Source organism: Microcebus murinus, chromosome 3 (genome assembly GCF_040939455.1).
Source record: "Microcebus murinus isolate Inina chromosome 3, M.murinus_Inina_mat1.0, whole genome shotgun sequence".
NCBI lineage: Eukaryota > Metazoa > Chordata > Mammalia > Primates > Cheirogaleidae > Microcebus > Microcebus murinus.
Window position 1 is genome coordinate 81523005 of NC_134106.1, and position 24209 is coordinate 81547213.

The following is a 24209-nucleotide window of genomic DNA, read 5'->3' on the forward strand; positions in this document are numbered from 1 at the left end:
TGACCTCTGCCCACCTGGGGGCTCACTTAAACCTCCTCTGCACAGGCACTGAGCCTGGGATGGAACTGATCATTTATTGAGCGATTATCTCTTGCAGCACAAAGAACAAAAGACATTCCCCTGCCCCTCCCCATCACCTGCCCAAGGCAGATTTGCAGGTCTAGTTCCTAAAAAGAGTGGGGGAAATTTTAAAGAGATAGAAAACATCTTTTGCCTTTTTTTTTCCAGACTATTTCCTCTGTTACATATTCCTCACTCTCAATTTTATGCTTTCATCTCTATGGGGTGACTACTCTGTTACATGTTCTTGGTACATGAAAAGCTTGATGCTGGATGCTATGGAGGAGAGGAAGAGAAGATTATCTTTATTCTTTCAAGGGGTCTATAGTTTAGTCAAGGAAATAACAAATACAGATACAGTTAGATTACGGTATAGACTATGATACTTTTAATACCCTATTTGAATATAGTCAAAGTATCTAGGTTCACCCATATAAATGGGGAAGCTTAGTAAGCCTTTATAGAGAAGGGGGCTGGTGACCTTGACCTTGAAAGGTGAGGAGAGAAATACTGCAACATGGTCTTTAATGGTCTCCAAACTCCTCTTGATGCTAGAATTTTTAAATTCCATAAGTCTGTAAGGGGAACTTTTTATAAACAATAGCCTGCACGTGACACTTTCATTTACATTGTGCAAATGAATGAACTTAGTCTGCAGGGACAAGTTGCTGCCACTAATGTCATAAAACTGGTTTAATCCAATATTTTAAATAACTATCTGCAACCCCCTGACAGGTGCTGCAATGATCTAACACCTCAGTTTTTGTTAAGGCACTCTAATAGAGTAAAAATGATATCACATTAATGTGATTGGAGATGACAGAGGGTTGAACATGCAATACACTGGTCCCTCAATCTGTGTGATAAAAAATGAGTGCTGATAGGACTGCCACAAGATAGACATGCAGCCTCTCCAGGTCCCTGCAAGTAGAGGGAAGATTTAGACAGTCTAGCGTGGAGATGCCTTCAACAATCATCTGGGAATTCCATTGCAGGGCATGGCGTCCTCTCACCAGCCCAGGTCATGGAGCTGTCATGGTAGAAAAGGGCTAGGCCCACAGGGGAGCTGCAGGAATGCAGAGGGGATGGTCTACCCACTGGCATTTCTTCCTGGCGAAATTTAAATTGAGTAATTTGTGCATTAACAATAGAAAGAGACCTAAACTGGGAGTCCTTAGCCCTGAATACTAGTATTTACTTTTACATAATCTCTGGTTATTTTACTTTTCTGTGTCTCTGTTTTCTTTCCATAAAATGAGATGTTTGGATTAGAAAAATCAATCATTGCAATTTCAGATATGTACAAAGCCAGACAGGTGATGAAATGTGCAAAGCAGGCTGCTGTAGATGGGAGGGGGTGCTGGAGCCCGAGGCAGAGTGGAGCCAGGCAAGCCCCAGTTAAAAGAGTTAAAAACTGTTTTAAACACTATGCTGGTTTTTGCAAATGGACATCTAGTTTGTAAACCCCTACTTCACATAAACTATAAAATTTCTTCCCACTTGACAATGTAAATTCAAATCTCCCCCAAGGCATTTGGTAATTACATGACATCTCCACTGTAGCTATGTAAATCTGGTGTATTAATTAGCATTACCTTCAGCTACAGGTAAAAGGGTAGTGATCTACATACAATGGAATAGTATTTCTCACTCTCCTAAGAGTGAAGAGATAGGCAGCTTAGGGCACCTCTGGCCCCCAGTGTCCTCAGGAACCCAGACACTTTTGGTCCATTCCAGAGGTGTGACCCTTGTCCTCATAGTCTTTGTTCCAGGTCTTGAGATGGAGGGAAGGGAACAGATGGAGAAGCAGGAACAAAGGGTCATTTCTTGAAGAAGATTGCCAGAAACATCGACATCACATGGCACTTCCTTTTCCATCTCACTGATAAGAACTTAGTGACCCAGCTTCAAAGGGGGCTGGGAAGTGTATTCTTCACATTAAATAATCACATACTGCTAGGAAAAGAATTGGGTCCCCCCACCAAATTCATATGCTGAAGCCCTAACCCCTAAGGTGATAGTAATTCAGAGATAAGGCCTTTAGAGAGGAGGTGGTGGAGATTAAATGAAGTCATAAGACCACAGTCCTAACACAACAGGATTGGTGTCTATAAGAGAAGAGAGAACAGAAAGAAAAGGCCATGAGGGGATACAGAGACAACGTGGCTATCTACAAGCTGGGAAGAGCTCTTTCTTGATATCCAGTTTGCTGGCACCTTGATCATGACTTCTACCCTTGAGAGAAAATAACTGTCTGTTGCTCACACCTCTCAGACTGTGGCACTTCATTATGGTAGCCCAGGCAGACTGACACCTGCACCCAACCATGTTACTTAGTTGGAAGAAGAAGAGCAGATAGTAGGAGATGATGAGCAGGCACTGCCATGGCTGGCTTTGGGCTGCCTTTGGTGCTGCACCTCAGAATTACCCCAAAATGATATTGCTAGATCCTGGGAAAACATCGTGATGATAAATATCTAGAATGTATACTCTAGTGTAAGAGGTTGTTAATTCTCTCTCTCTCTGTTGAGTAGAGGTCATTAAGAGAAAACATTATGAATCAAAGAGTGGATTCTGATTGATCTTCACTGTTAAAAATCTATAAAATTTCACAGGAGTGATTTATTAAGTACCTTTATAGCAGGTTTTTAAATCCCCATTTGAGTGGTAGGTACCCACTAAGATGGCCCCAGTGTTCCCTGGGTTCACTTCCCTGCATAATTCCCTTCCTTCGCATGTCCTCTGGGTTCAGTGGTGTCAGCCAGACTTACTGACTTGTTTCCATTGAATACAGCAGCACTAGTGGGGGCCACTTCTGAGACGAAGTCATCGAAAAACTGTGGCATCTGGCTTGGGTTCTCTCTCTCTCTCTGTCATCCTATTGCTTGCTCTAGGGAAGCCAGCTGCCATGTCATGAGAAAGCCCTGTGAGGGGACCCGTGTGCATGACTTTGGGAGCAGATCTTGGGAGTCTTTCTAATAGCCCAGTGAATGAGCAGGGAAGCATAATCTCCCCTAGTCAAACCTCAAACCTCAAGATGACTTCAGCCCTGACTGACACCTCAAGTGCAGACTCATAGAGTCTCTGAGCTAAATCTCTCCTGGAGTCCTGATTTACAGAAAATGTACAATAATAAGCATTCATTTTTTCCCAGCCATTAAGTTTTGTAGTAATTTATTATGCAGCAATAGCTAATGAATATAATGCATTTTACAAGGTACCTGCATACAACACAAAAAGAGCTATTTCAATTTCAGGAAGCCATGGACATATTTCGAAGCCCAGTGTGGGCTAGGAGCTTTCCTGCACTTTAGTCCTTATTATTATTATCATTGTTGTTATTGTTTTGGTCACATTTCTATGTTACTGCAGAAGTACTAAAGAGGTATGATATGACTCTCACTCTCAAGAAATTTATGATTTAGGTAGAGCAACCCAAAGTAATAGTATTTATCATTTTGGGGAATTGCATTGGATTATGAGAAATCAGACCCCTTGTGCCTTAAAGAAATTGAGAGTTGCATCTTTTGCTAGTGACAGGAGGTAGGGAGGAGATGGGCAGTTTAGGACTGGAGTGGAGGCTCAGTGATACCTTTGGGAACCCAAGTGACTCTTGCTCCCTACTCTGCTGTCTGTAGCCCATAGCCCTCTTGCTCATGATTGTTAGTAGCCTCTTCACCTCTGAACACTCATCTGGGCTCCAGGCAGGAAGAAAAGGAAAAGGTAGGCAAAGGCAGCTGCAATGATCTTTATATCCCACTAGTGCAGACACAGATTTAGAGAGGTGAAATAACACCTGGCACTAATGCCAATATAATACCTAGGAGATTTATGGGACTTAAGAATTACATTAAAAATGCTATTGTAAAATATCATAAGTTTGCTTCATGATAATTTCTTGTTTTTCTCATTAATAACACTACAAAGGCAAAGAGATACATTTTTTTCTATTCAAACATAATTTTTCTTTTCAGTGAAGAAAGTTCAAATGACAGTATTATTGAAATTCAGAAGAGGCTCAAGATTAAAAGTAGGAAATGTTAATAAATTTATGATATACAAAAACACTAAAACAATTTGGTTTGTAAAAAGCTTTTACCTTTGAGAAATGTATGCAAATTCACTCAGACTGGAAGTTAATTTGTATATATTTGGTGGAAAGGAATGAATGCATAGTAAGGCTCACAATCTCGTTTTAACATATTTCTTTTCTCATGGTCTCTTGTTTGTTTTGGGGGAAAAATGAAAAGATGCTTGAGAGACAGTGGTTAGATCTGATGCAAAAAATGTGTGAGTTATATGGGTCATTCTGGAGGGCTGTCCGTCGGTTGAGTTTCTTTACATGTAGTTTATCCACCTCCATAATTGAAAAGTAATTTTTATTTATGTTAGCTCATTTGGATTTATTTACCTATGGCAATGACTAATTATTTTCTTTTAAAAATCACCACTGCCAAATGTTTATTTTTGGCTATTTAGAGTACTTAGGTTGTTTTACATATTTACTTAAGCTGCTGTTCTAGTTGATCTTTTTAGGAGTCATACCCTTAAAGTTTTCTTTCTGTATTTCCAAAAGATTTAGTATCAGGTGGAGGAAGAAAAGAAGAAAAACAGCTATTGGAGCCTCTCCCAGCTAAGCAAAACAGTGGGTCCTTTGTTTTCCTCATGTAATACGTCTGCTGAATTCAATGGAGGGAAAACTTTGAATGCATCTTAAGGCTAATGTTGAGCAGTTCCCACTGTAGGATAAGTAGACATTTTATAAACTTGACTTAGACTAGAGTCAGAGGTTAATTTTTCTTCAAAATCATTGCATTAAGGTCGTGCTTATATGGTATTGACAATACTGGAATCCAGTGGATTTTATTAATAAAAGTATTGAAATTGGTATTTAAGACACTTGATGTCTTGTAGACAACTTAATAATTTGAATAAAATTTTTCTTTCCATTCTAAAACAAATAATCAATTATCTTGGGATCATTCTGAGTCAGCATGAATCTGAGAATCGTAGCCAACTTCCATTTCACCAGCAACATCTACATTCTCTTTGGAGCCATTCCTGATGAACCTCCCACATGGACAGGGCCAGTGATGATGGAAGAACTTAGAATGGAATAGGAGTGAATCTACCATCCACATCACGGGGACAGAGTCTTTAACTTCCATGTGCCTCCATTGCTTCTTCAATAAAAAGCCTTGCAAGCTATTGTAAGTCAGCAAGATATAGGATAAAGACGACAGCAACAATAAGGATGGGTGGCATTTACTGAACTCTTACTGTGTGTGCATCAAACACAGATCTGCACCAAATCAGGACCTTCCATTTCTTTCCCTCATTAATTTTTGAGGGAATTCACCTGTAGGAAGAAGGGAAACTGAGAAACTGTCAAAAGATGGCCTGGCCTACTGAGGACAGATACCATCCCTTCCAGGCAGCTATATGTCCAAACATTTCCTCCCCACCTTACTCCCATTTCTATTTTTTAACAGGAAAGTTTTGGTGGAATGTATTTCACTTATAATCAAGCCCTGGTATATAAATACCGTATTGCCCTGAAAATAAGACAAGGTCTTATATTTATTTTTCCTCAAGAAGACACCCTAGGGCTTTATTTTCAGGGGATGTGTTATTTTTTTTTAAGTACGGTACAACAGTCTACATTTATTCAAATATAGTTAAGTCGTCTTCTTCTGGAACATCATCTTAACTCTCCAAACCCTGGATTTCTTGCGACTCTATTTCCTTTAGAACCATTGGCCCCAATCTCTCATGTCGAGCAATAGAGCTCTCATGGGGCGGATGAGAAGGGCTGCTCGTCTTCTTTACAGCTCCGTGACGAAATGCATGGGTTGTGCAGACACGCCGAGTAGCCACGCCCATCAGTAGGTCTTATTTTTGGGGTAAGGTGTATATTGGGCAAATGCTTAGAAATCCTGCTAGGGCTTATTTTATGGGTAGGTCTTATTTTCAGGGAAACACAGTATATCTTATTTAATGCATATAAAAACCTGTGAGGCCAGAACTAATGTAACTCCCATTGTAAAGATAAGAAGACTGAGGTCCAGAGTACAGTAACTTGCCTAAAGGAACATAGCCCCTGGCAGGGCAGGGATTCGGAAAGTCTCTGGCCTCCAAAGCCCAGTGCTTAGCCATTCTGCCACACTCCCCCTACCGGTGACCATTTCTGATAGGCTGCAGCACAAGGGAGGTGGGGGGGTGCGGGGGCGGGGGGGGGGCTGTGTCACCCAGAGCATGGATTAGAGCTGGTAAGTGATGGCTCAAGGCCAAGGGGTAGCTCCTGAGTTGGTTTTGAGGGCTATGAACCTGGCAAAGAGCCAGGTTCATTAGACATCGGAGCAGCTCTCTCAGTGGGAATTTTCACTGGGATTTGGAAAGAAATGAATCAAGGGCCGAAGCCCTGGGGCCCACATGGCAAGGAAATCAAGAAAGAAGGAGCAGTGGCACCTTTGAAGTTGGCATCCCAGAGCTATTTGTACATTATATAGCTTTTTTTTTATCCCTGCATCTTTTCTGAGAACCAGGATTTGTCTAAGCCTCCAACTGCTCATCTCTCCTTCCCCTCTTTTGACATTGTCGGTCCACAGAATCATCCACAATTATAGGACATAGCCCCTAATTTCTCTGGCTCTTGGTGGCCATGAAGGTCCCCGACCCTAAGCATTCTTGATCAGCTCACAGGGTTCAGAGTTTGGTCCTATCTCAGTGTAATAGTAAGACTGCCACGCCCTGAGGCCTTACCAGACCTTTACCTCTAAAAAGACAGCAAATTAGGTCATTAGTAAGACAGCTTTCTGACCTAAAATTCTGTGGTTCTTCTGACACCATAATAATAATAATGATGATAATAAAATCATAAATTATAGTGAGTAAATGAATCCTGGATATGTCATTTCTGGAAGGTTGCTGACCTCTAGTGTTGGCACAGCCCTAGAAAGGAAATTCAAACCTCTGTTAATTTTATATTTCTGTTACCATTTCCTCTAGCCTTCCTTTCCTTTTTCATTATGGAAGAAAAGAAAACATAAAGTACTTCGAATTAAAGTTCTATTAACTAAAGCTTCATTTACAGAATAAATATTTCTGCTGACATTTGACTGATTATATCAATTTTGAAGTTCAAATTTTAATAAGGTATTACCAAGCCCAAGAATAAACAAGCTAATCGGGCGCAGTTTCCTATTTCCTTCTTTGTATTAAATGATAAGTGAACTTAAAGCTATGCTTTGTCTTATTAATATCTGCTAAATATGGATGAATTACTGAATATATATTTATTCTTAAACTCATTTGGAGGCAAATATTTACAAGGCTTTTCTCTTATAATCTGATTTTAATATCTCAACTGAAACTGATTTATAACACATGACTTCAAATGTGGTATTAGTTAAAGAGGCCAAGAATTAATGAGCTGATTCTATCAAGGGTTTCTTGAAACTGATTTTGAAAGGGGAAAAATATTCCTATTTTTTAAATCAAATTTTAATTGTAGGAATGTTCATGGCAAATATCAGAATCCCACATAAACAGATCTTTAATAATTTTAGATGTGCATATATTTGGTTTTACCATATTGTTAACCATGTTAGGAACTCACTTGAATGTTCTGTGCCATCAAGTGAACATCATTTCTATAATAGATTGCAGGTGGATTCCTTTATTTATTCTGGAATTATGTACTAAGGAAGTTAGTAAAATATGTTTCCTGGAAATCTTTAAGATTTGCTGGGTATGACACACAAGGTGGGGTGGGTTGGTGAATGCTCACTGAATGTCTCTTCTCTGCTTTCAGGTAAAAAATAGCATCCTTCTACCATTTGCACTAATAGAGACAGCATCTTGTTAGATGCACTGAAAGGATGCGAACTTCTTCATGCAACAAGGAGACAGTTATATTACAACATAGTAAGATTGATGATTAATTGGTAAGCTTTGGTCACTCGCAAAGTACTCACTGTATGACAAGCAGGGAACGAATGCCAGGTGTACTTAAAGTATCTCCTCCCAGAGCTTTGTGCTGGTCAATTGTGAAGTATGTCTCATGCAACATAAAAATAAATAAATATTAGCATATACATTAAAAAAAATATAAGGATTGTTTAAAGACTAGCACACCTATTTTGGAAGAGAATTATTTTAGGTACTGGGTCCATTTGTGCCATACTCTCTTATTCCAATTAGTCTGGGTTCTCCAGAGAAACAGAACCCATAGGATAGAATGTGTGTGTGTGTGTGTGTGTGTGTGTGTGTGTGTGTGAGAGAGAGAGAGAGAGAGAGAGAGAGAGAGAGAGAGAGAGAGAGAGAAAGAGAGAAAGACATAGAGAGAGGGAGAGAAAGAGGGAGAGCAAAATAGAGATTTTCAGTACTTGGCTCATGCAATGGTGAGGGCTGGTAAGTTCGAAATGTGCAGGGTGGGCTGGAAATTCCAGTAGGAATCAACGTTGCAGTCTTGAGTCCGAAGGCTATATAGTCCGAAAGCTGTCCTGAGGCAGAATTCCCTCTTCTTTAGACCTCAGTCTTTTCTTTTAACACCTTCAGCTGATTGGATAAGGCCTACCCATATTATGAAGGGCAAACTGCTTTACTCAAAGTCTACCGATGTAGTTGTTAATCATGTCTAAAAAGCACCTTCCCAAGGACATCTAGACTGGTGTTTGAACCAACGGCTGGGCCCTATAGTTTAACCAAGTTGACACGTAAAATTAACCATCACACACTCTTTCACAATTGTGTGTGGGCTTGATTTAATATTTTATTTAAAAATCTTCTGTTTTTCTTATATAATTATATACTTGGCCCAATCTGAAAAAAGTTTAAATGTTTAACATGATTTTATTCTGTGAAGAAATTCTTCTACAGGGCTATTCATGACTCTAGTCCCATCACGACTTCCTTGCCTTGGTCACACCTGCACTATGGTCTGTGAGCTCTCCAAGTCCTGTCTGGCTCCCTCCTTTTTTCTCTTTCACAGGCTTTTCCTCAAGAAATCTCTTGCACTCTGGCGCCATCTTGGCATCTTAGGGAACTCAGACAAAGCACAGTGTTGGAGCTTCATGTTTTATAGTTGGGGGAGGGACAAACCCAGTATGGGTTGGAGTGAGCATGTGCTAGAGCCCTGTGGTAGAATACTGGTTTCTAGGCTTTCATAAGGACCAGCCTCAGATGCCCCCAACAAATGTAGAACTAATGATAAGACTTCCTAACCTTACAAACTAGCATGCTGATGAAACTTTTTGGAGCCATAGGTTTGGTGTGTTTTTTTTTAAAAGCCTAAAATTTTTTTTGGAAAGAGTTAATAAAGCTATAAACATCTTTTATGCACTTAAATGCAAATAGTTAATGAACAACTACCATTTGTAATGCATTGTGCAGTTTTCAGAAAGATGAATACATTTTGGTTTCTGCTTTCTAGTTAAGTGAGAACATATGAAAAACAAAGCAGAATGTGGCGATCAATACAAGAAAATAAAACATGAAACTAGGTGGCCTGGAAGAAAAAAATGGGACCAATCACAGTGTGCTTTCAAAATAAGGAAGTTTAGGAGGAACGTGTCATTTGAACTGGATTTCACAGGATGTGGAGATGTTGCAGGAAAGGACACGGAGACCAGGATCGGATGGAGAGAAAACAGTGTGAGCCCAACACAGGGAGAGTGTGAAGTTCCCAAGACTGATTGATGTGAGACCAGTGTGTTTTATAGGAAGTGAGAAAGAGGGCATCATGCTGGAAAGGTAGGCTGCAGTCCATCATTGAGTTACTGAAGTCAAGGAAAGAAGTTAGGAACTCATTCCAGGAGCAGTGTTTCAAGCAAGGGTGTGCTTGCATATTTTCCATATTGATTACCAATCTATAGCTTTTAACTGTGGTCTAGATATGGACCTGATTCACTCTGTGTGTCACATGGAACTTGTAACATGTTTATTCATATCCTGTCAAATATTCTGTAGGGAGCACCAGGTTAATGACATGGCAAGCTTTAGTTCATGGGGCTTTATTCATATACACTTTAACTTTATTATCTATTAAATAAGCAATGACACAAGCCAAAAACAGTTATATCATGTAGTTGGAGTAATACATATGTAATTGAGCAAAAAAATTCTTTGAAGGGTAACTTGTTTAAAAAAAGAAGGGGACAAAGTTGGAGAAGATAGATAGTAAATAGCAAAAAATTAAAAAAAGAAAGAAAGAAAAGAAAAGAAAAAATAAAGAAAAAAGAAGTCACCATCACCATGGCAAATTGACCTCTAAAGGAAATATTTGACAAATTCCTGAAGAAAAACATTTGATTTGGCAAATGTTCCCAACAAGAATGCTCTATGTTTAAAATAAATACAAGCTTAAGAAATACCCACTTTGGTCTTTATAAAACAAAAGTATTTCTTCATGATGTATGAGCAATCCCTAGTGGGCTCACTAATGAGCTAGCTGGTTTAGACACTCTCAGACCAAAGGAAAAATTGAGAAGAGCAAATACAAGGTGTCTAAATAAAGTCTGTTTTATAAGAATTATAATTTCATAATGACAAAATGTTATACAAAGGTGAATACAACGCATATTAATTTTATAAGAAAGTTTTATTAATTCTTTAAGAAAGTTTTATTAACTTTCTTAAAGATTTCGTATTGAGTTATAATTTTTAAAATATTTAAACCCACAGAAAAGTTGAAAGGATAATGTAATGAACATCGTTATGTTCCCCCAACTAGATTCATCAACTCTCAGCATCTTGCCATGCCGATTAATTCTCTTCCTCGCTCTCTTTCTCCCCTTTTGTCAAACCATCCTAACGTAGCTGGCAGATACAAATATAAACCGCCCCAGGTATCAGAATCCCCCTGCTCAGCAACTTCACCACGACCATACTCCAGAAAGTCTTTGATGTAAAAACATGATCTAACACACAGACCATACCCAAATTTCTCAATTGTCCTCAAATTTTGTTTTAAAGCCACTTTATTGAGGTGTGCTTGACATCAAAAAGATGTACACATTTATCATATACAGCTTGGTGAGTTTAGAGATAAGCATACCAATAAACCATCGCTACTACCTACGCCACAAACATTATCTATCACCTTCAAAAGTTTTTCTCCTCCTGCCCTCTTTATTTGTTACTTTTATTCTTTGGTGATAAGAGTACTTACTGTAAGACCTATCCTCTTAGCAAATTTCAAGGTATATAATATAGCATTATTTATTATAGTCACTGTGATCTAAGTAGATCTCTGGGACTTATTCATCTCGCATAACTGAAACTTTGTACCCTTTGACCCAAAACTTCCATCCCCTCCTCTACCCTAGACTCTGGCAACCAGCATTCCACTCTCTGCTTCTGAATTTGACTATTTTAGATTCCTCACATAAGTGGGATAGTGTAGTATTTGTCCCTTTATAACTGTTTTTTTTCACTTAGCATAATGTCCTCAAGGTTCATCCATGGTGTCTCAGATGGCAGGATTCTTTTCTTTTTAATGTCTGATCAAATATCTTTATAACTCTTTCATTTGTATCATTTTAAAATTTATTTATTTATTTATTTATTTTTGAGGCAGAGTCTTGCTCTGTCACCTGGGCTAGAGTGCTGTGGTGTCAGCCTAGCTCACAGCAACCTCAAACTCCTGGGCTACAGTGATTCTCCTGCCTCAGCCTCTGAGTAGCTGGGACTATAGGCGTGTGCCACCACGCCAGGCTAGTTTTTTCTATTTTTAGTAGACACAGGGTCTCGCTCTTGCTAGGCTGGTCTTGAACTCCTGACCTTGAGCAATCCTCCTGCATTGTTCTCCCAGAGTGCTAGAATTCAGGGATGTGCCAACACGCCAGGCCTTGATTTAGAATCTAATCAAGACTCACCCATTACATTTTGACTGCTGGATTTTCTACTCTTTGCCAATCTAGAACATACCTTTAACACCACTCTGTGCTCTTTAAGACATGGAAGGATTTGCTATGTCCTGCAGAACATACCACATTTTGGATCCAACTGATTCTTTCCTCATTGTGAGACAAAGGTCAGTCCTTTCTGAGGAAACCACCCTCCTTGTGCTTTTGGGAAGCGCTCTTTGCCCCACCTCGGCAGGCACAAATGCCAGGCTGACTCACGATTGACAGGGCTCACCAAGCTCCACGACCTGTTCAGGGCATAATTGCCAGATCTCCCCATTGTAAAGATGCATTTCCCTCTTTCTGATTCACAGCTGATCTGAGGGATGATATTAATTCACATACTAATTCATTGTTTGTAAAGCTCTGAGTCATTCTTGGGGAGTGGATGTTGGGGGAGGTTCTTCTGGTAAAAACTCTACATAACTTCACCATTTATAAAAATGCCCTTTTCTACATGCAGTGAAAGACACTTGGGAGTTAGGGCGAGAAGAGACCCAAGTGACGATCTGGTTACATTTTTTTTTTTTTTTTTTAACAAAAGAGGAGCCTGAGTCATCTCAGGGAAATAGTAAGAACCATACTACAGATCCCCTGATCATTGTCCAATTTTATTTCTTTTATTTTCAAAATATATTTACTCAGTTGTTCAAGAACAAAGAGCAAAATCTTGGGCAATCAAAAGAAGACATGAAGGCAACATGAAATAAGATGCTTATGCTATTCTTGGGGATATGTTTTAGGGATAATAACAGCAGGAGGTGGTGGTTCTGTTATAAATAAACTAAACATCATGTGAGCTACATATTTGTATCACATATGCAATTTAAAAATTTCAAGTAACTATTTTTAAAAAGTAAGAGGAAAAAGATGGAGATATTTATAATAATATATTTTATTTAATCTATATCCTAAATACTATTTCAACATGTAAACAACGTCTTAAAAATTATGTGTGAGATACTTCACATTTATTTTTTTTGTGAAATCCATGTGTATTCTGTACTTACAGCACATCTCAATTCAGGTTAGTCACATTGAAAGGTCGCATTTGGCCAATGGCTACCTTGTTGAACAACATTGCTCTAGCACAACGAGGAAATGTGAAACAGAGATACCTACTAAACGAACAATGAAAGCAATTGCCTGGCACTCACAATAGTTCCTAGCAAGTATAGCTGTTAATGGTACTATTTGTGTTGGTAATTTTATTTTCTCAACTTTGGTCTTTAGGACTTTGGGTTTCCTGAAGGTAATCAAATATCAACTAACTACTTTTCATATTTCAAAAGTCGATTTAATATTGTACATTTATCAAAAAAAAAAAAAAGGCCATTAGACTAACTGCAATGGCAGTCATGTCATTAAATAAGTTAATAAACAGGACCGGCATCAAGGGTATGTGGTCGATATAGTCACCCGGGGCTTTGTGCTGAGAAGGGGTTTAACGTGCTGGGTCACCACCTTGAGTTTCTCATAATTTTATGTTTGAATTTGTGTTTTGTAGGTGAAGTGAGGTGGGGAGGACTCTGAAGTTTGTGCTGGTGATTGCCTCTTGCTGCCCCAGGAGGCTGTTCCAGCTTGGGGTCCAGGGGGTGGCTGGCTTCCAGGCTGCTGACTTCCCCTGCACCAGGAGACCTGGGCGTGGCTGGGGGAGGGGCGAGGCCAGGGGGATGCACTTCATGCGCAGAGTTTTCTGCACTCACAGTCTCAAGTACCATGGTGCCAGAGATTACTACACTAAATGATAACCACGAAATATCTTGACAGCTCAAGAGTGGAGTAATCGAAGAACAAAAATAAAAAGCTTGTTTCCTGCTGCTTGAAACAAGGCTCCACATTTTCATTTTACGCTGGACCCTACAAATTATGTAGCTGACCTTGTGCTCCGTGTTGGAGAAACTGCTGTTGGAGAAAGGCTGACTGTTTTTTGGATTTTGTTTTACATGAAGTAATCAGTTCATGGACTGAATTTTTCACTATTTTGGATCTTACTGTGGCATTTTATAAACAAAGTCTGACTAAATAAAAAAATTCTATTTAATGATATTTGGCATTTTATATATACAGGGATTCTGTAACCAGATCTATGGGTGAATTTTTAAAATTGTGATCAGTAGGGAAGAAAATAAAACCAAAAATAATGAGATACTATTAATAAATATGATCTATTAATCCAAGAGGGCTGGGGCTGCATTTCAAAGTCTTTGCATGAAACGTGGCAAAACCCTGATTTGCCCAATTTCAGGAAGATAGGACCAGAGTGGTGTTCTGGGAGTTGTGCATTGTCTCGGCAGTATTAATAGTGTGCTAGTACAGGTGGCCAAGTATAGCTACACCTCTGGCTCCACGTGGACCCACCTTGAGCAGGGGTTCCTTTCCTTGTAACCCTGAAGATCCCTTTCAATTTTAAGTTTCTATGATCCACAAAGAGTATAAACAGAAATGTACTGAGAATTTGGATCATTTTCCCAGCACATAAAGACTTGTCTCTGTCCTACTAACATTATCCCTGCTTGAGATATAGAGAAAGAGGCCCCACATTTATGAAAGTCCTCGTGGATTTAATATCTACCCATTATTTTATCAATGAGAATCCGGGGATGATAAGTTTTTTGTTTTCTTATTTTTATCCTATGGTTTTCCTTCATTCTCCATCTCCTTTTGGTTTGTCATTATTATTTTTTAACGGTGACTAAATGCCTGACAATTTGTCAGTACTGTTTAGACTTTCGGTGGATATCCCCATTCAAGGCACTGATTCCAGGCTCTCAGAAACCCGGGACACTGGATTGCCTGTTGCTTCTTCAGCCTTCGTACCTGCTTTGCTTGAAGCAGTGTATAGTCCTTTGTTCTGTGGTGGCATCTGTTTTCTCTATCATAGTCTTTATTCCATGCATTCTTTGGGAATCTAAGTAGTGAAACTAAGCTGGCCAAAGAAAGCTTGCTTCCCAAAAGAATGCCAGTAATCTCCAGAGATAGCTTTTCCGCCAACTTTTATCATCTTCATCTTCCCGGTCTCTAGACATCTTCTCAAACACCTGTATCTATTTGAAATTCTTCAAAAAGCAAGTTGAGAAATTAAGGGTCAGGTCTTGTTTTGGCGGTTGAAAAAGACCAAGTGATGACTGGCTGATCTTGGGGACTTGACTGACTGAGCCCTTTCTAGCTGTGGCTGTGAATGCCCTGGCTGTCAGGCATTAGAGAGTTCTGTCACCAGGCACAGAGCACCGCAGCTCACATCCTCCAGGGCTCCTGATAGACACAATCCATTTTTAATGCCTTGTGTCAGGCATCCCTGCTGCCCTCTAACCATTCTTAATAATAAGACAAAAGTGATATTTTAGGGTAACAGTTAATAAATAATGTGACTTATCCAATCACACCTTTCAGTAAAATATTATTATCTTTTGGCAGCTTCATTACTGTAGAGACATCAGGATCTGATGAAACATTCTCTAATTCTACCACTAGTACATTTTCCAGAGTTGTCTTTCTTTTAATTTAATTCTCCCACTCTGAAAGCATACTGTCCATTGCAATTACCGAATGAGCATTTAATCTCGCATAACTAAGGCATTTTAATCTTTTCTTATGGAAAGACGATTAAAAGGTCCTAATATTGCTATGATACGGATACGTTTCATTCCAACCCAGTGAATCAAAGTTTCCTTTGTTCTTATAACTACAAGTTAAGACAAACTGAGTCTCTAGGCACTTCACTGCAATGGATAAGCCACCTAACCATAAGGTGTGATAAATTTTTCAAATCTTTCTATTGATTGAATAGAAAGGTCTCCAGATCTTCCTTGGGCAGAGGTGAGCCTGGAGGTAGAGAATCACAAAAGAAGTTTTTATAGTTATTATGGTGGCTTTATTTATAGGCTATTATATTTGTCCCAAAGGAATCAAGTTAGCCACATTTTAAATGTTGTGTGGCTAAAAGAGATATTGGATCACTTTAAAAACCACAAAGGTTGATTTTATTATACCATGTCATCACTACACTGATCATTTTTAATTATTAGTACAATACTAATGTAAAATAAAAGAAAGTTTATGAATTTTTAAACTTTTTCAAGAATCAGTACCATTTCCTGATTTTTAACCTTCATGTCACTATTCTATTTCCCTGGAGCACAGCATATCATGTTAAAAGGATTGTATATCCTGAATGTTTGCAATGTACATAAACCTTAGCCTATTATCGACTCCAGTGAAAATATGTAAATATAAATATAAACCTGCAATGTGTTGTTTATCTAAGAAGGTAATTTCTCCATGACTATTTTCCCTGGCCTCCAACCTCTGACACTGGTTTATTTCAATTGTGCTGGTCACTGGTTTCTTAGGAAGGACCTCACACTGCATTATGTATTTTCATAATACCTTGGGCTTAGTTCAGAGGTGTCATATCTTTCTCTTGAACCTCTGTTTCTTAGCCACATCCATTCATGACCTAATTCTCCCCTTCAGAATTGTGGTGATGAAAATGGGTCACAGATTAGCAAGTTTACATTTGGGAAACCAGGCAACTCCAGTTTATCTTTTATTATGCATTTATTCCTCAAGGATCATTTCCTATTTATTGAAAGTTGGAAAAACAACAATTTCTTCCAGACTGATAGTGATCTGGTAATCAATGTGAAATATATTTGTAAAACAAATAAGGATTTACCTATTTCTCCTGTGAAATAATTCAGATGGCTGAAACAGCCAGTTTAATGGTTACACTGTAGTTGAACTTTTGAAAGACACCCCTTTAAAAGATAACATGTTTCTTTGATCCTTCTGTGTGTGTTGCTTTGTTACATTTTATTATGAAGCCTCTTTTATAGTTACATAAAAGGTTTATTAAGGAAATGTTTGGATTAATGGCATCAACTGGCATAAGAAACTTCATAAATATTTCACTTTTTTGGCAATGATGATAGAATCAGAAATTCACAGAAAGAATATCTAAGACATTTTAGTCATACATAAATGCATAAGGATATAGATGTACTTTGTTTGCATATTATTTCTTTATTAACCAGGAGCTGCTTTGATTATTTGGGCTGAGGTGTTGATAGCCCAAGGTGTAGTCCTTGATTACGTAGGTAAAGAAATATACATTAAGCTGAATAGAAAGCTGATAGCAATGTAGGCTGAGTGCAGTTAATTAGCTGCTTATTCAAATACCCTATTCATTATTTCTTCCTCTAAGAATCAGATTGTTCTCTGTGTGTGTGTGTGTGTGTGTGTGTGTGGTGGGAGTAGGAATGGTACAATTTTTGGAAGAGTCATGGAGAAGAGAAGGGATAACAGTTCCTCTTAAAAAGATATAAACAGTTCAACATTTCCAAGGGGACAACAGTGGTTGAATTTATTTATTTTATGGCATTTCTACAATGATAATTTGAATTTTTGAGTTAAAATTTTTCTAGTTAGTACTACAGTAGTGTAAAAAAGGAAGCCATTATAATTTCAACTTGCCACCACAAAGCTCTAGTGGTTTAGAAGAGTTTGCTTAGGTGAAAACAGAGGTAGCCACCCTGTTCCTTAATTCCACAAGATTCCCTTAAGGTGGAATAGAATTATGGTAGAAAGTCACTGGAAGTTTGCAGTTTTGTCTTTTAAAATGTGGCTTTCTTATTTCAAGAAATTAAGAAAAATGAAGAAAAGGACAAGGTAATTAATATCTGATACAGTATTTTTTTTAAAAAATCATCCTTTGAACAGGATTGTCGGGAGGGAAATGCAAATCTCATTTTGTTAACTGAGTCAATACACCATGAAAATATAATTCAGTTGCAAAATTACACAATAATTAAGAGAAAGACATTTGAAGTCAAGATAGACTTATATTCAAATTCTATGTCTTAATGGTTATACAACCTCAGCAAAGCTTTTGAAATTTCCTTACTTCTAGGATATAAAATGAGAATGATAATGAAAGATCTGCTTCATAAGATTATGTGAAAATTAAAAAAGATAACATACATAAATCTCTTCGCAGAGTACCTATATATAATAATAATTCAAAACATGCAGCCTAAAAAAAAATGAAATGTTTGAGAAAAACAAACATTTTGCCACTTGTCATCTCCTTCAAACTGGGCTGTTGGTTTTCCTTTACAGCTGTGTAGCTATTTCTTTCTTTCTCCTGTCTGAAAAAAAACAAAAGGGAAAAAAAAGCCAAAAATATTTTAGGAATAAATGACCTGTGAAAAGTACAGAAAAACCATGCTCTGACCTTGAAATGGAGTTTATGAATTCTGAAAGGGTGAAGAAAAACATAATAATTAACTACATACCTGCCCATCCAAACAGTTACTGCGGAAGTCCTGGTCCATCTGTTTTTATAACACCTTTGCAGGTTTCAACAGGATCTGCTGCATTTAGTGGTTCATCCGGTAGCCTTGGGGAGAGGGCGGCCATGGGCAAGGCTGAAGTCAGCCCCGGACAGTATTTCTACTCACACTCAGGGATTCACAGTCTTTTGGAGGAAAAGGAAGTTCAATTGAGCTAAACTGCTTGCTTCCCACTGAATTAGCAGTCATAAAGGCTGATGGTGCAAGAACACCTCCTTCAAGCCACATTCTTGGCTCGGGGCTCTGTTTGAAGCATTTTGTGACTAAAGTCATGCGAATACCAAATCACACAAAGACTGGACCCAACACTCCTTTTGTTTGGCTGAATTGCTGTGTATTTCTGTGGACATCTGAGATGTAGAAATTATGGAACTTGCTTTGCCCAAATGTTATAATTTTGTTCGTGTAGACATTGTCAAATTAAGAAGCATTTAAAAGAAATTTCCCTAGACTCCACCCCTTTTAAATAGGCAACTCTCATAATTCTCTTTGCATTTACCACTACCTAATGCATCTTAAATTCCTCTCGTAAAGACAGGGACCAAAGTCTCTGATCAGATGCTTTGTCACTGCTTGTTGCCTTGCATTGGACTGATCCAAGATAACATGTCATAAATCTATATCGGTAAGCCCACTACAAGGAGATCTAGGGATCTTTTTAATATGGATGTAGGGCAATTTGGAATCTATCTGATTTTGAAAACAATGTTTCTCTCATTCTTTCTTCCAAAGGAAGACTCTGTGGAGATTTTTCTGTAATGATGACTTCAGAGGGTTTTATTGATGCTACTTTGAGACAGGGCCTTTAAGGTTTTATTGTTGTTGTTGTTGTTGTTGTTTTTTTTGAGACAGAGTCTCGCTTTGTTGTCCAGGCTAGAGTGAGTGCCATGGCATCAGCCTAGCTCACAGCAACCTCAAACTCCTGGGCTCGAGCGATCCTTCTGCCTCAGCCTCCCAAGTAGCTGGGACTACAGGCACATGCCACCATGCCCGGCTAATTTTTTTTTCTTTATATATATATCAGTTGGCCAATTAATTTCTTTCTATTTATAGTAGAGATGGGGTCTCGCTCTTGCTCAGGCTGGTTTTGAACTCCTGACCTTGAGCAATCCGCCCGCCTCGGCCTCCCAGAGAGCTAGGAGTTGTCGTTGTTTTTAATTTATAAATACAATATATGTCTTTTCTATGTATCCAGGCTTTTGTCTTTCATTTTAAATGGCTAGGAAGAGAATCTAACAGCTTTCATTCAGAATAGGGATATACTTACTGACTTTAAACTATATATTTGATAGATCTTATATTTTCATTTGAGAATTTATTTTTCTTATGGGACACAAATAAGTGGTAGAGAAATGATTTTGAAAGAAGGGATATTAACATATAAAATATAAAGGGGCACTTTGACTTCAGAAGAAAATTCTCTTTCTCTTTCTCACACGCACACACGATAATTAAAACTTTCTAATAAGTTTAGTTAACGTTGGACAACTGCAAATTATTTGCGGTTGTAGAAAAACCTTTTGTATTTCCATAGCTTTTAAATATCAGACACTTGATTTAGAAGACATTAAATGCCGAGGTAAAACACAAAACCTTTCCTGGAAACCAGGACAAGAATTTTTAATTTTATTTAGTGCTCCTGACAAATGACAAATTTTTATAATGGTAAAACTGCATGCATGGGACTCTGTTGGCAGAAATCACTCTGTTTCATGGAAGTAGATTGTTGGAATGGCCCCCGTGAGCAAGGTGAGTCCGGTGGGCTGGGCTCTGGCTGTGTCAGGTACAGGAGCCTGACTGAGGGTGCTCCCAGTACACACATTCCTTCTAGGCCTTTCTGTTTCTCACCAACAGTCCCACCTTGGCAGGGTGATTGCTGGGAACCAGGGAGAATGTATCGTCTTCCTCCTCATACTCACTCTTTCTCCCTCCCTGACTTCCCTCAGTGTCTCCAGTCTCTTGCCCCCTTGGAAAAGAGAGAAGCCAAAACACAATTAAAGTGGCTTTTTCTGAGCCACTGGCCCATAAGGGGTCTTTATAGGAAAGCTGAAAACTCCATCCACTTTTAAGAAAAAAGAATTCTTTCTTTATACAAACATGATCTGGCTGGCCGTAGGTGTTCCAGGAGAGAACAAGCACTCAAAATACTCAGAAAATCGTCTATAAAGGATTGAACAGTAACCACCAGGATTCAGGAGATTTCCCGGGGATTAATGAGTAGCTGGGAGGAATTGCTGGCCTTCAACTGTACTCTGGGCAGTTAACCTCAGCTAGTCAGTACTTCCGAAGAAACACCTGCACTGGGGCGGTGATTGCTATTGTAGCATATAAACACAGAAGAACACTTGCAGTGTGATTTTATTTCAATGTGCCCTTTGCTTCTGAAAGACTGCAGCATCCAGCGGAGCATTTGGTGGCTAATAACACAGCACTCATTACCCTACGATACACTCCTCTTCACATTAAACAAGCTGATTGGAATAATGTTTAAGGACAAAAAAAAAATTAAAATTTTATTGTTGCAAAAAAATCTTGTAGAAAACATTCTAAAATATTAAATACACAGCCCAGCTTGCATTGAGATTGGAGCAAACCAGGAATGATTTTTATCACAAGTACACTGATAACATTTATCTCAAGAGTGAGGATGTTTTTCTTTTCATGGTGATAAGATCACTTCAAAAACTTAAAAAAAAATCTTTTTGTCCATTTCTGGTTAACCGATATGCTAGCAAAATAGTTCATTAATTAAAGGATTCATGACCCAACTTTAATTTGGTTTTAATTACAAGGGAGATATATGGGAAAAGATTATTTTTAACCTGACATACTTAGCTATTTTCCACTTCTCATTGGGAGTCCCATTCATTTCATCTTTAGAGTACTTATCTCAATAGATTGAAAACTGGCTTTGTCACTTATGCTGTTTGCCTTTTTTTTTTTGAGACAGAGTCTCACTCTGTTGCTTGGGCTAGAGTGCCGTGGCATCAGTCTAGCTCACAGCAACCTCAAACTCCTGGGCTCAAACAATCCTCTTGCCTCAGCCTCCCGAGTAGCTGGGACTACAGGCATGCGCCACCATGCCCAGCTAATTTTTTTCTATATATTTTTAGTTGGCCAATTAATTTATTTCTATTTTTAGTAGAGATGGAGTCTCTTGCTCAGGCTGGTCTTGAACTCTTGACTTTGAGCAATCCTCCCGCCTCAGCCTCCTAGAGTGCTGGGATTATAGGCATGAGCCACCACGTGTTGTTTGCCTCTTAAAGGAACCAAGTTTGAGGTGAACAGCTGGCACTGAGGTTGGCGCTAATGCCAATCTAACACTCCAGCAGACCTAGGCTGCTCATGTTTGGACTTATTATTTAAAAAAAAATAAGTTAAAAAAAAACACTAAAAATTTTAAAAATAGAAAGAAGCTTATGGGATAAGAATATAAAGAAAGAATTTCTTTGTACAAATGTAAAACATGTTTGTGTTTTAAGCTAAGTGTTATTGCAAAAGAGTAAAAAAGTTTAAAATAATTAAAAAGCTTAAGTAAAAAAGTTACAGTAAGCGAAGATTAATTTATTATTGAAGAATATTTTTTTTTAAAATTTAGTATAGCCTAAGTGTGCAGTGTGTATAACGTCTACAGTAGTGTACAGTAATGTCCTAGAGCTTCACATTCACTCACTACTCACTCCCTGACTCACCCAGAGCAACTTCCAGTCCTGCAAGCTCCATTCATGGCAAGTGCTTTATACATGTGGAACATTTTTAATATTGTATTTTTAATGTACCTTGTTATATTTAGATATGTTTAGATGCACACATACTTACTACATGTTGCAATTGCCTACAGTATTCAATACAGTAACATTCTACACAGGTTTGTAGCGTAGGAGCCACAGGCTATGTAGGATAGCCTAGGTGTGCAGTGGGCTATACCATCTAGGTGTGTGTAAGTACACTGTATGATGTTCACACAACGATGAAATCACTTAATGATGCATTTTTCAGAACTTGCATCCCTCTTGTTAAGTGCCCCATGACAGCATGTAAATACTTGGGAGAGTATGAATCTCAGTTTGCCCATTGGTTTTGTCCGTACAATCTGGGCCTTGGTGCTATCACCTATAAAATGGGGAGAAAAATACCTTGTAGGGTTGTTGTAAAGTTTGAGGGATAATGATGTATTCCAGCAATTGAAATTCAATCCTCATTACAATAAGGCAGTTATGATTAATATTCCTGTTTTACAGATGTAAACGCCAATATACAGAGATACCAGTGTGCTGTTGCTAGCACACAGTGAGTATTCAATAAACATTAGCTTTAGGGATTTTGGTTAAGAAAATATTCTTTTATTGGAATTGCTCAAAGAACGGTGTTTGGTAGGGCTGTCATAACAAAGTACGAGGTGCTTAGAGAACAAAAATTTATTTTCTCACAATTCTGGAGGGCAGAAGTCCAAGATCAAGGTATCAGTGGCGTTGGTTTCTCCTGAGGCCTCTCTCCTTGGCTTGTTGAGGGCCGCCTTCTGGCTGTGTGTGTCTTCACAGGGCCTTTCCTCTGTGTGTGTCTGTGTCCCAATCTTCTCTTCCTATTAGGACATCAGTCATATTGGATTAGGGTTCACCCTAATGACCTTATTTTAACTTATTACTAATTACCTCTTTAAAGTCCCTATCTCTGAGTACAGTCACATTCTGGGTAGCTGTGGGTTAGAACTTTGACACATGAGTGTTGGCAGGATACAATGAAGCCCATTACAGAGGGCAAGTGTAAACAGTGTGAGAGTAAGCTGAGTCCAGTCTAGGTGATCTCAGCAATAAAATCCTTAAACCAGGGCTACAGCTGCCCTGTTGGGTTCAATGCTTCTGCACAGATTAAGACCGCCTATGAGTCTGACCTCCCTGGGTTGTGTAACTGAACCACTGCTGGAAGTTTCTTTCCCCCAGCCAGAGCAACTTGATCCCTTAAGACACTTTAAAAAAACAGCAACAACAAAACCTGCCATTGCCACAGATTTCTGTTTATATTTTTAGTAACAAAGAGATGAGTATTATTAGGGAATTCTTACAGTGAAGTGGTTAAATCATAAAGGATTATTTCTTCATCCACCATTGATCCAAGACCAAATTCCATTGCTATTCTCTCTGCTTTTTAAATAAGGAAGAGCTGGCTTGAACATATTTCACTGCTTTGGTATTTAGTGCAAAGTTCTGAGATTATCTAGATGCTCATTGTTTTGTAGATGCCCCTGGTGCTTGGAGGACACTAAACTCAGAAGAGCCAAAAGGATAGTTTGGAGCAATAGGTGGGTGGGCAGTCTTGAAAACTGGTGGCCAAAGATGCCCGGTAGGCAGGTAAGCGTGGAGAAGTGCAGGTGGCCTCATTAGGTTGTTAATGATTTCCCTCACAGAAGTTCTTAATCAGGCTAATCTGTTACTAGCTTGAAATTCATTGTTTATTTTTATTTCTGTTGTTTTGACATTATTCTTTTTACTTTTTTTTTTTTTTGAGACAGAGTCTCACTTTGTTGTCCAGGCTAGAGTGAGTGCCATGGCATCAGCCTAGCTCACAGCAACCTCAAACTCCTGGGCTCAAGCAATTCTACTGCCTGCCTCAGCCTCCCGAGTAGTTGGGACTACAGGCATGTGCCTCCATGCCCAACTAATTTTTTCTATATATATTAATTGGCCAATTAATTTCTTTCTATTTATAGTAGAGATGGGGTCTCGCTCTTTCTCAGGCTGGTTTCAAACTCCTGACCTCAACTAATCTGCCCATCTCAGCCTCCCAGAGTGCTAGGATTATAGGTGTGAGCCACTGTGCCCGGCCTCTTTTTACTTTTGATGCCATTGCTTTTGTATGTAAATAAATTGACTTTTTAAAAAGTTTACCCTTT

General features: G+C 38.7%; 1 long non-coding RNA gene across 1 annotated transcript; it reads right to left on the bottom strand.

Annotated features, from left to right (window-relative positions):
- Nucleotides 1-17231: 17231 nt before the first annotated feature.
- On the bottom strand, nt 17232-22896 carry LOC142869978 (uncharacterized). Its single transcript, XR_012918504.1, has 3 exons — nt 22750-22896; nt 18263-18444; nt 17232-18115 (listed from the first exon to the last, which is right to left on the bottom strand). It is a non-coding gene; the product is annotated as an uncharacterized LOC142869978 (long non-coding RNA).
- Between the last annotated feature and the right edge of the window lie 1313 nt (nt 22897-24209).